This window comes from Helianthus annuus, chromosome 9 (assembly GCF_002127325.2).
Source record: "Helianthus annuus cultivar XRQ/B chromosome 9, HanXRQr2.0-SUNRISE, whole genome shotgun sequence".
In the NCBI taxonomy this organism is placed as follows: Eukaryota; Viridiplantae; Streptophyta; class Magnoliopsida; order Asterales; family Asteraceae; genus Helianthus; species Helianthus annuus.
The window spans coordinates 56,107,618-56,120,591 of NC_035441.2; positions in this window are offsets into that span (position 1 = coordinate 56,107,618).

The following is a 12,974-nucleotide window of genomic DNA, read 5'->3' on the forward strand; positions in this document are numbered from 1 at the left end:
GTCTAGATCAAAGCACATTTTTCGACGAGCGATCTTAACGGTACTTGAATTCCTATAAATACCCAAACCCATTCACTCCCAAAGCACACTTGAATCTGATTTTTACTCTCTAAGTTGAAGTTTATGCTTCATACCTGAGAGTAAATCGGATCAAGAGCGTGCGGGGACCTTCTGTAACTATTATTTCGTTCTTTTCATTCATTTCTATCGTTAAAGTCAAACTGTGTTTGACTTTCTGCTTTGACCAGTTTATGGTCAATGTGAAGTTCGTTTGAACTTCATAACGTGAGCGTAATCACGATGGTTATAGTCCCTAGTAACTATACCTACTGATTACCACGTTATCTAGGCTCAGTGGCGAGTCGTAGTTTCGGCCAAAATGCGTTTTCTCGCGTATTTTGTAACCAAACTACTCTAGGATGTCAAAACCGTTTGTTTTGATATCAAAACCTGTTTTCTAACTTAACTAAACATGTTTCGACATGTTTAGCTCGTCACTTTTAGATTAGTGCTTGTGTAGAGTCGTAAGTCAAGCGGACTAAACACCCGCTTAGACTTTCGAACACGACCCGTTTGGTCGATCATTAGGATCCGACCAAACACGTTTAGTGACCATAGTAGCGTAGGGAATAACCTTCCGAGGTTATACCTTAAGGTCACTTAGGTTTGGTTAGTCGCATGATAAGTAGTTTATGTGCCTTTGGTAAATTACCAAAATTCCCTTTTCATACATAATTGGTAATTAAGCATATGTAACCTAAAATTTTGTCACGTAATTGATTATGTAACATAATTAAACATGTATGGGCATATAATACTTGTCATAGGACTAGTTAGACGTCTCGAACGCGCTTTTGCGTGCACGACGCCTTAAAGTAGCGTAAGCTACCTTAATGGGTCACGATGGGTCGAAAGCACTTAGGTTAGGTTCCGATTTAGGATGTAGGCTTTGTTAAACCATATCACATGAGTTCCAACACTCATTTGGTTTACAAGACCTCATTCTGTCCGATCTTCCGATTTAGACGTCTATTGTTTGACTAGTGGTTCGATTACTAGGAGCTACTTGATTTCTCTGGTTTGCTCGAGTTTGTTGAAGTTCTATTTGATCGAGGATACTTTGTACTACATGTGAGTACATAGTTCCCCTATTTTACTGTTTTCAATTGTTTTGGGGTGATTCATATGTACAAAATGTTTTCAAGGTTTAAAGGATGATTCCAAAAACGATTAAAACGATTTTTACTAAACTAATAACGATTTCAATAATGTGAACAAAACTTGATGGTTGTAGTTACATAATGAATGACATTCATTAATTTTGGCCGAACCGACCAGTATTAGGTTATGGTACCATAGGATCTGACAAATCCCGTTACTTTACTACACCCATTGTTATGTGTGGGGGTTGTGGGTAGCGACTGAATCTGATATTTGTTAACTTACCCTTTGGTGGTTTGTTAATACGAGAACGAGTTGAACGATGGACGAGTCACGAAGGTTTGAATGTTGTTAGCGAGACGACCATAAATAGTTTTTCACAATTAAAACGATGATGATTTAAACGATTTTAAACGAGTTAACGATTTCGAAACGATTTTAACGAGTTAAACGATTTGGGTAAACGATTGGTTTTTGGTTAGCGTTTAGATAACGGGACGGGTGTAATGTGATGAAAGCATGGTGGATACGCCGCTGGTACTACCTATATATAAGTGTTTTCATCATATTACATATCGTGGCGTTATTTAGTTCACTTGGTAAACGATTTTGAAACGATATCATACAACGATGTTTTACTAAGAGATATAAACTAGACGAGTTTTTAACAAGTTTTTACAAGATGTTTTACAAGTTGGTTTTCTAAAACAAATGTTTTTGGGTTAAGAAGCATGGCTACGAGATTTTATAAAACTATAATCAACTTGATTTTAGTTGGTTAACTATGTTGCAATACATTTTTCAAAACAAGGTTTGTATTTTGACTCTTGTAGTCTAATAAAGTACTGCAACATATAAACGAGCCATGATTCTGATACTCTTATAAAACCTATGTACTCGCCAGCATTTCTTTGCTGACTAAGTTTTTACATATGTTTCAGGTGTCGATGCTTGATTGATTTCTAGGATGCATGCGTCACATAGGATCTGGACAAGGCCTTAGTGACATAATAACTATGATAGACGACATAAAACTTGTTTGTTCTATGTGTTAAGATAATGTAATGTTTAATATTATCAATAAAACGAAACTATTTTTTTGAATCCATAGTTGTGAAACAATTATTCTGTTGCAACACTCCCCGATGTTTCCGCCATGGTTGTTGTCCTACGTGGTCGGGGTGTGACAGAAAAGTTGGTATCAGAGCCAATGGTTATAGGGAATTAGGTTATTAGTAATACTTTGACCTAGACTATAACTTTTAGGACCCCAACGCAAGTTTTCTTGCGTTTAGATTTTAAAACAATACCGTCACCTATCCTTAGGTGATAACCACAATGAGAACGCTAAGTTCGAATCCGTTTTGAAAACTAATCATCCGTTGTTATAAGGTTTTGAACCCTTTGTTATAAGGTTTTGAACCCTTTAAGTTTTTGAAATCTCGTCAGAGTTTGGGTCTAAATAATGTGAACACGTGCAAACTGGAAGAGTGGGTGCCTGTACTCTGAGTTTTCTGTCTAAGGCTAGAGTGTTCGTACAAATCCGTAGTATCGGACCAGTCACTCTTACCTGGGAACTCTTGGGGTGAGTGTCCACTTATTGGCGAGCATGTCTTCGGCGATACATTATTTTTGATCTATTTACTTTGATTAGTCACTCCGTGTCGTTTGTTTGTTCGAGGTAACAAACAAATGATCGCCTTTCTGCTATTTTGAAGGTATTTTCAATACCTCGTTTTCTTTTCAACCTCACTCGTTTCTCTTATGTCCTTATTAGACAATGCCTCCTCGTCGTGAAGCATAATCTTTCACTATTGAAGAAATCGCAGCCCTGGTCTCTCAGCAAGTGGCTGCTGCACTTCCAGGCGTTGTGACCCAAGTCCACGAGGTATACAACAACAACAATAACAACAATGCGCCGTGCAACTTCAAGAGCTTCAATTCTGCTAAGCCTTTAAAGTTTTCTGGGTCGCAAGGAGCAACTGCGCTCTTGCAGTGGTTTGAGAGTATCGAGAGCACATTCCGACACGTCCAGTGTCCGAATGCGCGGAAGGTTGAATTTCCTTCTAGTGTGTTTGAGAAGCGAGCGCTTACCTGGTGGAATGGTGTTATGCGCGATAGGGGTGCCGAAGTGGCATTGGCACAAACGTGGGATGAGCTTCGGGCTCTCATGATGAAAGAGTTTTGTCCCCGTCACAAGATTCGGGCTTTGGAACGAGAGTTTGACGATTTAAAGCAAGATGGGGCTGAACACCGTGCGTACACGGATCGTTTTGAGGAACTCAGTCTGTTGTGTCCCACCATGGTTACCCCTCTAGAGAAGGCAATCGAGAGATATATCGATGGTTTGCCCGATTCCATTCAGGATATTGCGATCGGTGTTAATCCTACTACCCTTCGTCAAGCAATCGAGTTGTCTGCTACCCTGACTGAATCTCAAGTCAGGAAGGGTAAACTCACCCGCAAGGGTGATAAAAAGAAGGCGACTGATTCTGGAAAAGACAAGAAAAAGGGTAAGGGTAAGGATAAGGAAGATGAGACGACAAAGAAGTCGAGGAAGCGGAAGGATGCTCAGAATTTCGCTGTTACGGCACAGACTAATCAGAAACCCACCGGCTCAGCCTCCTGCGAAGAAGGCGTATGCAGGTACCGCACCTCATTGTGCACGCTGCAACGGTCACCATGTTGCACAGTAAGCTTGCAAGCAATGCACAACGTGTGGTAAGCTTGGGCATTTGGCCAATATTTGTCGTCAGGGACAAAATCAGGCTGCTCAGGTTCAAGCTCCGGTTCAGGGGAATGCTGCAAGATTCCCACCGGGTTCGTGTTTCAATTGCGGAGAGTTTGGTCACTACCGCAACAACTGTCCAAGACTGGTGAATGCAAACGCGAATGCTAATGCAAACCCGAATGCGAACGTCAACGTCAATGTAAATCCAGCACGTGGACGAGTGTATAACATCAATGAGGCAATCAACGATGCAGCAGTGAACGATTAGTATTTTGTATTTCTTCTGGTTGCTATCTTTTAACATTTAAAGACAATGCGGTTGTTATATAAATAAAAATTTGTGTTTTTTATTTTTGTGAACCAATGCAATTGTATGAATGTTTGATGCAACCTTATGATGTCAATACAAAAACAAACCACTCGTGTGATTTTGTCATCTTTTTTTTTATGATCACTTGTGATCTCCCCTAGAACCTTAAACGCCCGTTTCTTTTGAGAAACAAGAGCCCAAAGCTATCTACGAAAAAGATATGTTGCTTTCCTAGCACATGTCACCGACGAGAAAGTCAAGAGCAAGAGTATTCAGGATATTCCGACTGTTCGGGATTATCCGAGGTGTTTCCTGATGAACTGCCTGGTTTGCCTCCAGTTCGTCAAGTCCTGTTTCATATTGACCTTGTACCCAATGCCAACCCGTTTGCGAAAGCACCTTATCGTCTTGCACTGTCGGAGATGCAAGAGTTATCGAAACAGCTTCAAGAGTTATCTGATAAAGGATTCATCCGTCCGAGCTTTTCGCCTTGGGGAGCTCCTGTCCTCTTCGTGAAAAAGAAAGATGGACCTTTTCGAATGTGTATCGATTATCGTGAGCTGAATAAGCTCACCATCAAGAATCGTTATCCCCTACCTCGAATAGATGATCTCTTTGATCAGCTGCAAGGTGCTTCATGTTTTTCTAAGATCGATCTGCGTTCTGGGTATCATCAACTTCGTGTTTTCGAAGAAGATATTCCCAAAACTGCTTTCTGCACGACATATGGGCATTATGAGTTCACTGTCATGCCCTTTGGTTTGACAAATGCTCCAGCCATCTTTATGGACTTAATGAATAGGGTCTATAAACCTTATTTAGACAAGTTCATCATTGTGGTCATCGATGATATTTTTGTCTATTCGAAGTCTCGAGCCGAGCACGAGCAACACCTTCGCTTAACATTGGAACTCCTGAAGAAGGAACAACTTTTCGCTAAATTCTCCAAGTGTGAATTCTGGCTTAAAGAAGTTTAATTCTTGGGTCATATAGTCAATGAGCAGGGTATTCATGTGGATCCATCCAAATTTGTTGCTATTAAAGACTAGAATACACCAGCAACACCTACAAAGATTCGATCTTTTCTTGGTCTTGCTGGTTATTATCGTCAATTCATTTTCAACTTCTCAAATCGCGATTCCACTCACTGCTTTGACTCAAAAGAATAAGCCTTTTGAGTGGGGACCCAAACAAGAAGAAGCGTTCCAAACGCTTTTTGATCTTCAAACTCGTGTTCTTCTAGCTCAGCAATTTTGTGTTTCACAAAATTTAATGGGTACGGAATTACCACATCAGCTTGAGCTCGAAACGAAGGACGATGAGTTGCTCTATTTCAAGGATCGTTTGTGGATTCCAAAACAAAACGACCTTCGCACCTTGGTAATGGACGAATCTCACAAGTCTCGATATTCTATCCATCCTGGTGCTGATAAAGTGTACAAGGATCTTCGTACTCAGTGCTAGTGGCCGGGTATGAAAAAGGATGTTGCCTTGTATGTATCAAAATGCCTAACTTGTCTTAAAGTCAAGGCTGAACATCAACGACCTTCTGGTTTGCTTGTACAACCAGAGATACCGGTTTGAAAGTGGGAGAGCCTTGCGATGGATCTCATCACTATGTTGCCGCATATATCTAAAGGTCACGATGCTATTTGGGTTGTTATCAATCGATTAACGAAATCAGCTCATTTTGTTCCAATTCGCAAGGTCCTATCTGCTGATAAACTTGCAAAGATTTATGTTGATGAGATTATATCACTACATGATGTTCCTTTGGATATTCACCCGACTTTTCAGTGTCCAATTTGCGAAAGTGTTTAGCTGACGCTGATCTTCACATTCCTCTCGACGAGATCCGAATCGATGAAACGATGCACTTTGTCGAGAAACCCGTGGAGATAGTGGACCGTACATTCAAACAGTTGTAGAACAAACGGATTCATTTGGTTAAAGTTCGTTGGGAGTCCAAACGTGGCCCAGAATTTACTTGGGAACGTAAGGACCAAATGATGACCAAATATCCGCATTTGTTTTCACAAGCTTCCTCTAGTTAAAATTTCGGGACGAAATTTCCTAAAGTAGGGGAGACTGTGACAACTGTGCTCTGTAATCGATGTACGATATAAAAAAATGTTGGTTATTAATAAAACAATGTGCTTTGGTGTTATTATATGTGTTTTGGTGTTATTTTGTGTGTATTTGTGTTTGGTGATTTTACAATTCGATTCAATTCCAATTTCAAGCTTTAAATCGCTTTCTGGAAGGTTATACGCGCACTGATGCGTAAATATAACCAGTTTAATGCAACAAACACTCCGGAATAGTGAAATAGGCTTAACATATCTTAAACAACCTCCACATAACTTAGAAATAAGTTCTGGATGGTTTGGTGTGTTAAAATCAACTTTGTTCGATCGCAGGGACTATTTGTGTCAAACTATGAAACTATACCGATTTTTGTAGTAACGAACACTCCGGAACTTGATCATAAGTTAAATATACCATAAATATCCTTTACATAGCTTAGAAATAGGCTTTGAAGGGTTCGGTATGCTAAAATAAACTTTATTGATCAATAGAGACTAAAAGCGTCAAAAGTGCATAAGTTTGCATTTTTGCGCATATCTTACGTCCTGAATATATCCGGACATCCAAAAATTTATGTAATCATTAAAATATTTTATTTTAGTGATTGGCATGATAAAATTCTATTCGTCGCTTAATTTGGATCGTTTTCACGTTCGTTACGACTTCCGTCGTAATTAACCGAATAACGCAACCGTACGGCCAAACGAACCGACATCCGTGATGTCTTTGAGCATATTTTAAGTTCCCTATACTTTAATATCATTTTAGAGCCTTGAAATGAGGTTAAAGGGGTTTAAAAGTGCCAAAAAAAAATCAAGTTTTACAAGTGCATGGACCATTTTTGAGAATTCTTGTAGATACATTGAACTTGGTCCATTTTTTTAGGCATCCATGGTATTTCAAAACAATGTGCCACACATGGATGGTTTTGATCCTTGTTTTGCAATACCATTTGATGGTTTTAAGTATTCCCATGGTTTTTAAAACCATGTGCCCACATGTAAGGTCTAGATCAAAGCACATTTTTCGACGAACGATCTTAACGGTACTTTAATTCCTATAAATACCCAAACCCATTTCACTCCCAAAGCACACTTGAATCTGATTTTTGCTCTCTAAGTTGAAGTTTATGCTTCATACCTGAGAGTAAATCGGATCAAGATCTTGCGGGGACCTTCTGTAAGTATTCTTTCCTTCTTTTCATTCATTTCTATCGTTAAAGTCAAACTGTGTTTGACTTTCTGCTTTGACCAGTTTATGGTCAATGCGAAGTTCGTTTGAACTTCATAACGTGAGCGTAATCACGATGGTTATAGTCCCTAGTAACTATACCTACTGATTACCACGTTATCTAGGCTCAGTGGCGAGTCGTAGTTTCGGCCAAAATGCGTTTTCTCGCGTATTTTGTAACCAAACTACTCTAGGATGTCAAAACCGTTTGTTTTGATATCAAAACCTGTTTTCTAACTTAACTAAACATGTTTCGACATGTTTAGCTTGTCACTTTTAGATTATTGCTTGTGTAGAGTCGTAAGTCAAGCGGACTAAACACCCGCTTAGACTTTCGAACACGACCCGTTTGGTCGATCATTAGGATCCGACCAAACACGTTTAGTGACCATAGTAGCGTAGGGAATAACCTTCCGGGGTTATACCTTATGGTCACTTAGGTTTGGTTAGTCGCATGATAAGTAGTTTATGTGCCTTTGGTAAATTACCAAAATACCCTTTTCATACATAATTGGTAATTAAGCATATGTAACCTAAAATTTTGTCACGTAACTGATTACGTAACATAATTAAACATGTATGGGCATATAATACTTGTCATAGGCCTAGTTAGACGTCTCGAACGCGCTTTTGCGTGCACGACGCGTTAAAGTAGCGTAAGCTACCTTAATGGGTCACGATGGGTCGAAAGCACTTAGGTTAGGTTCCGATTTAGGATGTAGGCTTTGTTAAACCATATCACATGAGTTCCAACACTCATTTGGTTTACAAGACCTCATTCTGTCCGATCTTCCGATTTAGGCGTCTATTGTTTGACTAGTGGTTCGATTACTAGGAGCTACTTGATTTCTCTGGTTTGCTCGAGTTTGTTGAAGTTCTATTTGATCGAGGATACTTTGCACTACATGTGAGTACATAGTTCCCCTATTTTACTGTTTTCAATTGTTTTGGGGTGATTCATATGTACAAAATGTTTTCAAGGTTTAAACGATGATTTCAAAAACGATTAAAACGATTTTTACTAAACTAATAACGATTTCAATAATGTGAACAAAACTTGATGGTTGTAGTTACATAACGAATGACATTCATTAATTTTGGCCGAACCGACCAGTATTAGGTTATGGTACCATAGGATCTGACAAATCCCGTTACTTTACTACACCCATGGTTATGTGTGGGGGTTGTGGGTAGCGACTGAATCTGATATTTGTTAACTTACCCTTTGGTGGTTTGTTAATACGAGAACGAGTTGAACGATGGACGAGTCACGAAGGTTTGAATGTTGTTAGCGAGACGACCATAAATAGATTTTCACAATTAAAACGAGGATGATTTAAACGATTTTAAACGAGTTAACGATTTCGAAACGATTTTAACGAGTTAAACGATTTGGGTAAACGATTGGTTTTTGGTTAGCGTTTAGATAACGGGACGGGTGTAATGTGATTAAAGCATGGTGGATACACCGCTGGTACTTCCTATATATAAGTGTTTTCATCATATTACATATCGTGGCGTTATTTAGTTCACTTGGGTAAACGATTTTGAAACGATATCATACAGCGATGTTTTACTAAGAGATATAAACTAGACGAGTTTTTAACAAGTTTTTACAAGATGTTTTACAAGTTGGTTTTCTAAAACAAATGTTTTTGGGTTAAGAAGCATGGCTACGAGATTTTATAAAACTATAATCAACTTGATTTTAGTTGGTTAACTATGTTGCAATACATTTTTCAAAACAAGGTTTGTATTTTGACTCTTGTAGTCTAATAAAGTACTGCAACATATAAACGAGCCATGATTCTGATACTCTTATAAAACCTATGTACTCGCCAGCATTTCTTTGCTGACTAAGTTTTTACATATGTTTCAGGTGTCGATGCTTGATTGATTTCTAGGATGCATGCGTCACATAGGATCTCGACAAGGCCTTAGTGACATAATAACTATGATAGACGATATAAAACTTGTTTGTTCTATGTGTTAAGACAATGTAATGTTTAATATTATCAATAAAACGAAACTATTTTTTTGAATCCATAGTTGTGAAACAATTATTCTGTTGCAACACTCCCCGACGTTTCCGCCACGGTTGTTGTCCTACGTGGTCGGGGTGTGACATATTACTCCACTGCTGGTGGATGATCCCGTTGTCGATGCACTTATACCTGATCCTGAGCGGCTTTGATTGACCGTGCACCATTCGCCGCTCATATAGATCCTCGTTACGCTGACACCCACAACAGGTGGATTGATGACAATGACGATTACCCACCATTTGTGCGATCTGTCACTCCCCCAGTAGCACCTATCTCTGCACCCACTGATATTCCGTTGTTTCCCCCACACACCACAGATGCTCATTGTACTGATCTTCCCATTACGTTCCTCCAGGACATACCGCCACCTCGCCCTGGAGAGGGGTCATCGAGGCAGCCGCCTGTTTCTGCTCCACCAGTGCTGGCATCATCTTTTCCATTCACGTCTCAGTTTCCTCATGCTGCACCACCTACTGCACCATCTTTCACTACATCGAGCGAGCCATTTTTATAGACTACGCCCCCTATCATGCCATTGTCTGATCCGTACCACCCATACCATGTTGGGTACTCTACGGAGGACATACGTACATCCTTGATGATACAGCAGGATGCCGTGACACGTCGTATACAGGAGTTGGAGAGAGCTCCACGACCACCTTGCCATTGTCAGACCCCATTTGCAGCACCGCACACTCCTCGTCCACTTTCACCTGATTCAGACGTCTGTTTCTTGATATCTGAGCAGCAGATAGCATATTTGTTGCGCGTCTGTCGTGCTTTAGAGGAAGACTGGGTACATATGTGTCGCTTATTTTACTCTTGTTTTCCTCCTCCTCCTCCGCCATCAACATAGGCATTTTGGTTCAATGCAGGTAGACTTTTGGTGAGAAGACCGCGATTGTGCCGACTATATAGCTTATTGAAGACCGCATTTTGATTTCAAGACTTTTGATGTTTAGTTTTTGGTTGTTGTAGATGACTAGATAGTTCAGACGAGGGCGGTGTGACCCTTAGTCACTTTTGATGTACGATACAGATGTAAAACCTGTGAACATTGTGTTGTGGTCTTGATTTATGATAGCGCAATCGCAGTATTCTCATTATATGTTATGTTGGATCAATTGTTTAATTTTATAACATGAGATGTTATGTGCTTGATTAGTTTGTAACATGAGATGTTATGTGCTTGATGAATGCTATTACATACGTATACTATCTACTTACTATGACCTGACCAACGTGAAACATCTTTTAGAAGATGCCTCCAAGACGTGATCCGCGCATGCCCACTAATGAGGCAGAACTCCAAGGGATCATTGCTGCAGCTATCGCGCAATACACTGCTTCTCATTCAGAAACGAGTGGAAATGTCTCAAACAACCACGACAATAACAATCCACCTAATGGTAATGTTAAGTCGTTTGAGATATATTATGATACATTTGGATATTTATAGCACGTTCGCTAATACCATTTGTAAATTCAAACGTTTGTGCACGGTGCACTTACAAGCAATTTCTCGATTGCAATCCCGTGAATTTCGACGGCACAGGAGGTACTGTTGCATTTGTTAGATGGGCTGAGAAGACTGAATCTGTCCTTAGAATGAGCAAGTGTGCTCCCAAGCAACAAGTGACCTACATATCAGGGTTGTTTCTGGATGGAGCCCTATCTTGGTGGAATTTGCAAGTGCAAATCTTAGGGGAAGCTGCTGCTTATGCGATGTCATGGAATGAGCTGAAGGAGCTCATGAGAAGGAAGTACTGCTCACGTGCTGAGATTCAGAAGCTAGAGACTGAATTCTGGCATCTAAAAATGGAAGGTCCCAAGATTGCAGAGTATGCTCAGAGATTCCATGATTTGTCCCGTGTAGTTCCATACATGGTCACACCGGAGTTCAAACGTATTGAGTGCTTTATCTGGGGATTGGCACCTCAGATCATGAGTATGGTTACTACGTCCAAGCCTGCAACAATCACTGAAGCCATTGATCTTAGTGTGGCACTTATAGAGGAAGCTATTCGGTTGAACAAGTTTTCGAATTCTGAGCAGAAGAAGAAAGAGACTCACGTGGAGTCGTCTGCTGATAACAAGAGGAAATTTTCAAACTTCAAGCAAGGTACAAGCAATGCGAACAAGAGGGGTGAATCAAGCACACCGGTCAGAGCTGCAACCGGTGTTGAGAATAAAGGAAAGGGTTATATGGGTACTCTGCCAAAGTGTGACACGTGCCAGCGCCATCATTCTGGTCTGTGCCGATTAAGGAAGTGTGAATCATGTGGAAGGAACGGCCACAAGAAGGATACGTGTTGGGTCGGAACTGGTGCTGGGCGTGGTGGTAATTGAGGTCATGGAAATGGTAATGGAAACCGCCGGCAAGGAGGAAATGGCGGAAATGGAAAACCGTGGAAACGTTGCGAATCAAACTGGAAATGGAAGTCGCAACCAAAACAACACTCAAGCTAAAAACGGAGGTGGTAATGGTCGAGGACCTGGTTGTTTTAATTGTGGAGAAGTTGGGCACTTCAAGAGGGAATGCCCAAAGCTGAATCAAGCCCGTGAAAGAGTGTTAAACATTGGAGCAAGGGAAGCGTGCCAGGATCCCGACGTTGTCACTGGTACGTTCCCTATAAATTAACGCTTTGCATCTGTTCTGTTTGATACTGGTGCCGACTATAGCTTTGTATCATTAGAATTTAAGAATATGCTTGGGTTAACTGCTAGTAAGCTAATACTCAATTGAACTGGCTAATGGAAGGCTAGTTGAAGTGAATGAAGTTGTCAGAGGTTGTGTAATTGAGCTGGGAGAACGCGAGTTCACTTTGGATCTGCTACCAGTCGAGCTGGGAAGTTTTGACGTGGTAGTAGGGATGGATTGGTTGTCAAGCAACAAAGCCGAGATCCTATGTCACGAAAAGACCATCCGCATCCCAATAGAAAATGGAGAGACGATCGTGGTTCATGACGAGAAGCGTGATACGCCTCTGAGAATCATTAGCTGTCTGAAACCTAAAAAGTATTTACAGAAGGGATGTGTTGCCTTCTTGGCACACATCGTGGATAAAGAAGCTGCTGAGCCGAAGATCGAGGACATCCCAGTGGTAAAAGAATAGCCTGAAGTTTTCCCAGAAGACTTGCCAGGATTGCCACCTCATAGGCAAGTTGAGTTCCACATAGACTTAGTTCCAGGTGCCGCGCCTGTGGCTAAGGCACCTTATCGACTTGCGCCTTTGGAGATGTAGGAGTTATCGACGCAACTCCAGGAGCTGTTAGATAAAGGGTTTCTCAGACCAAGCTTCTCACCTTGGGGAGCTCCAGTTTTGTTTGTTAAGAAGAAGGACGGTAGTTTCCGTATGTGTATTCACTACCGGGAACTGAACAAGTTGACATTCAAGAATAGATATCC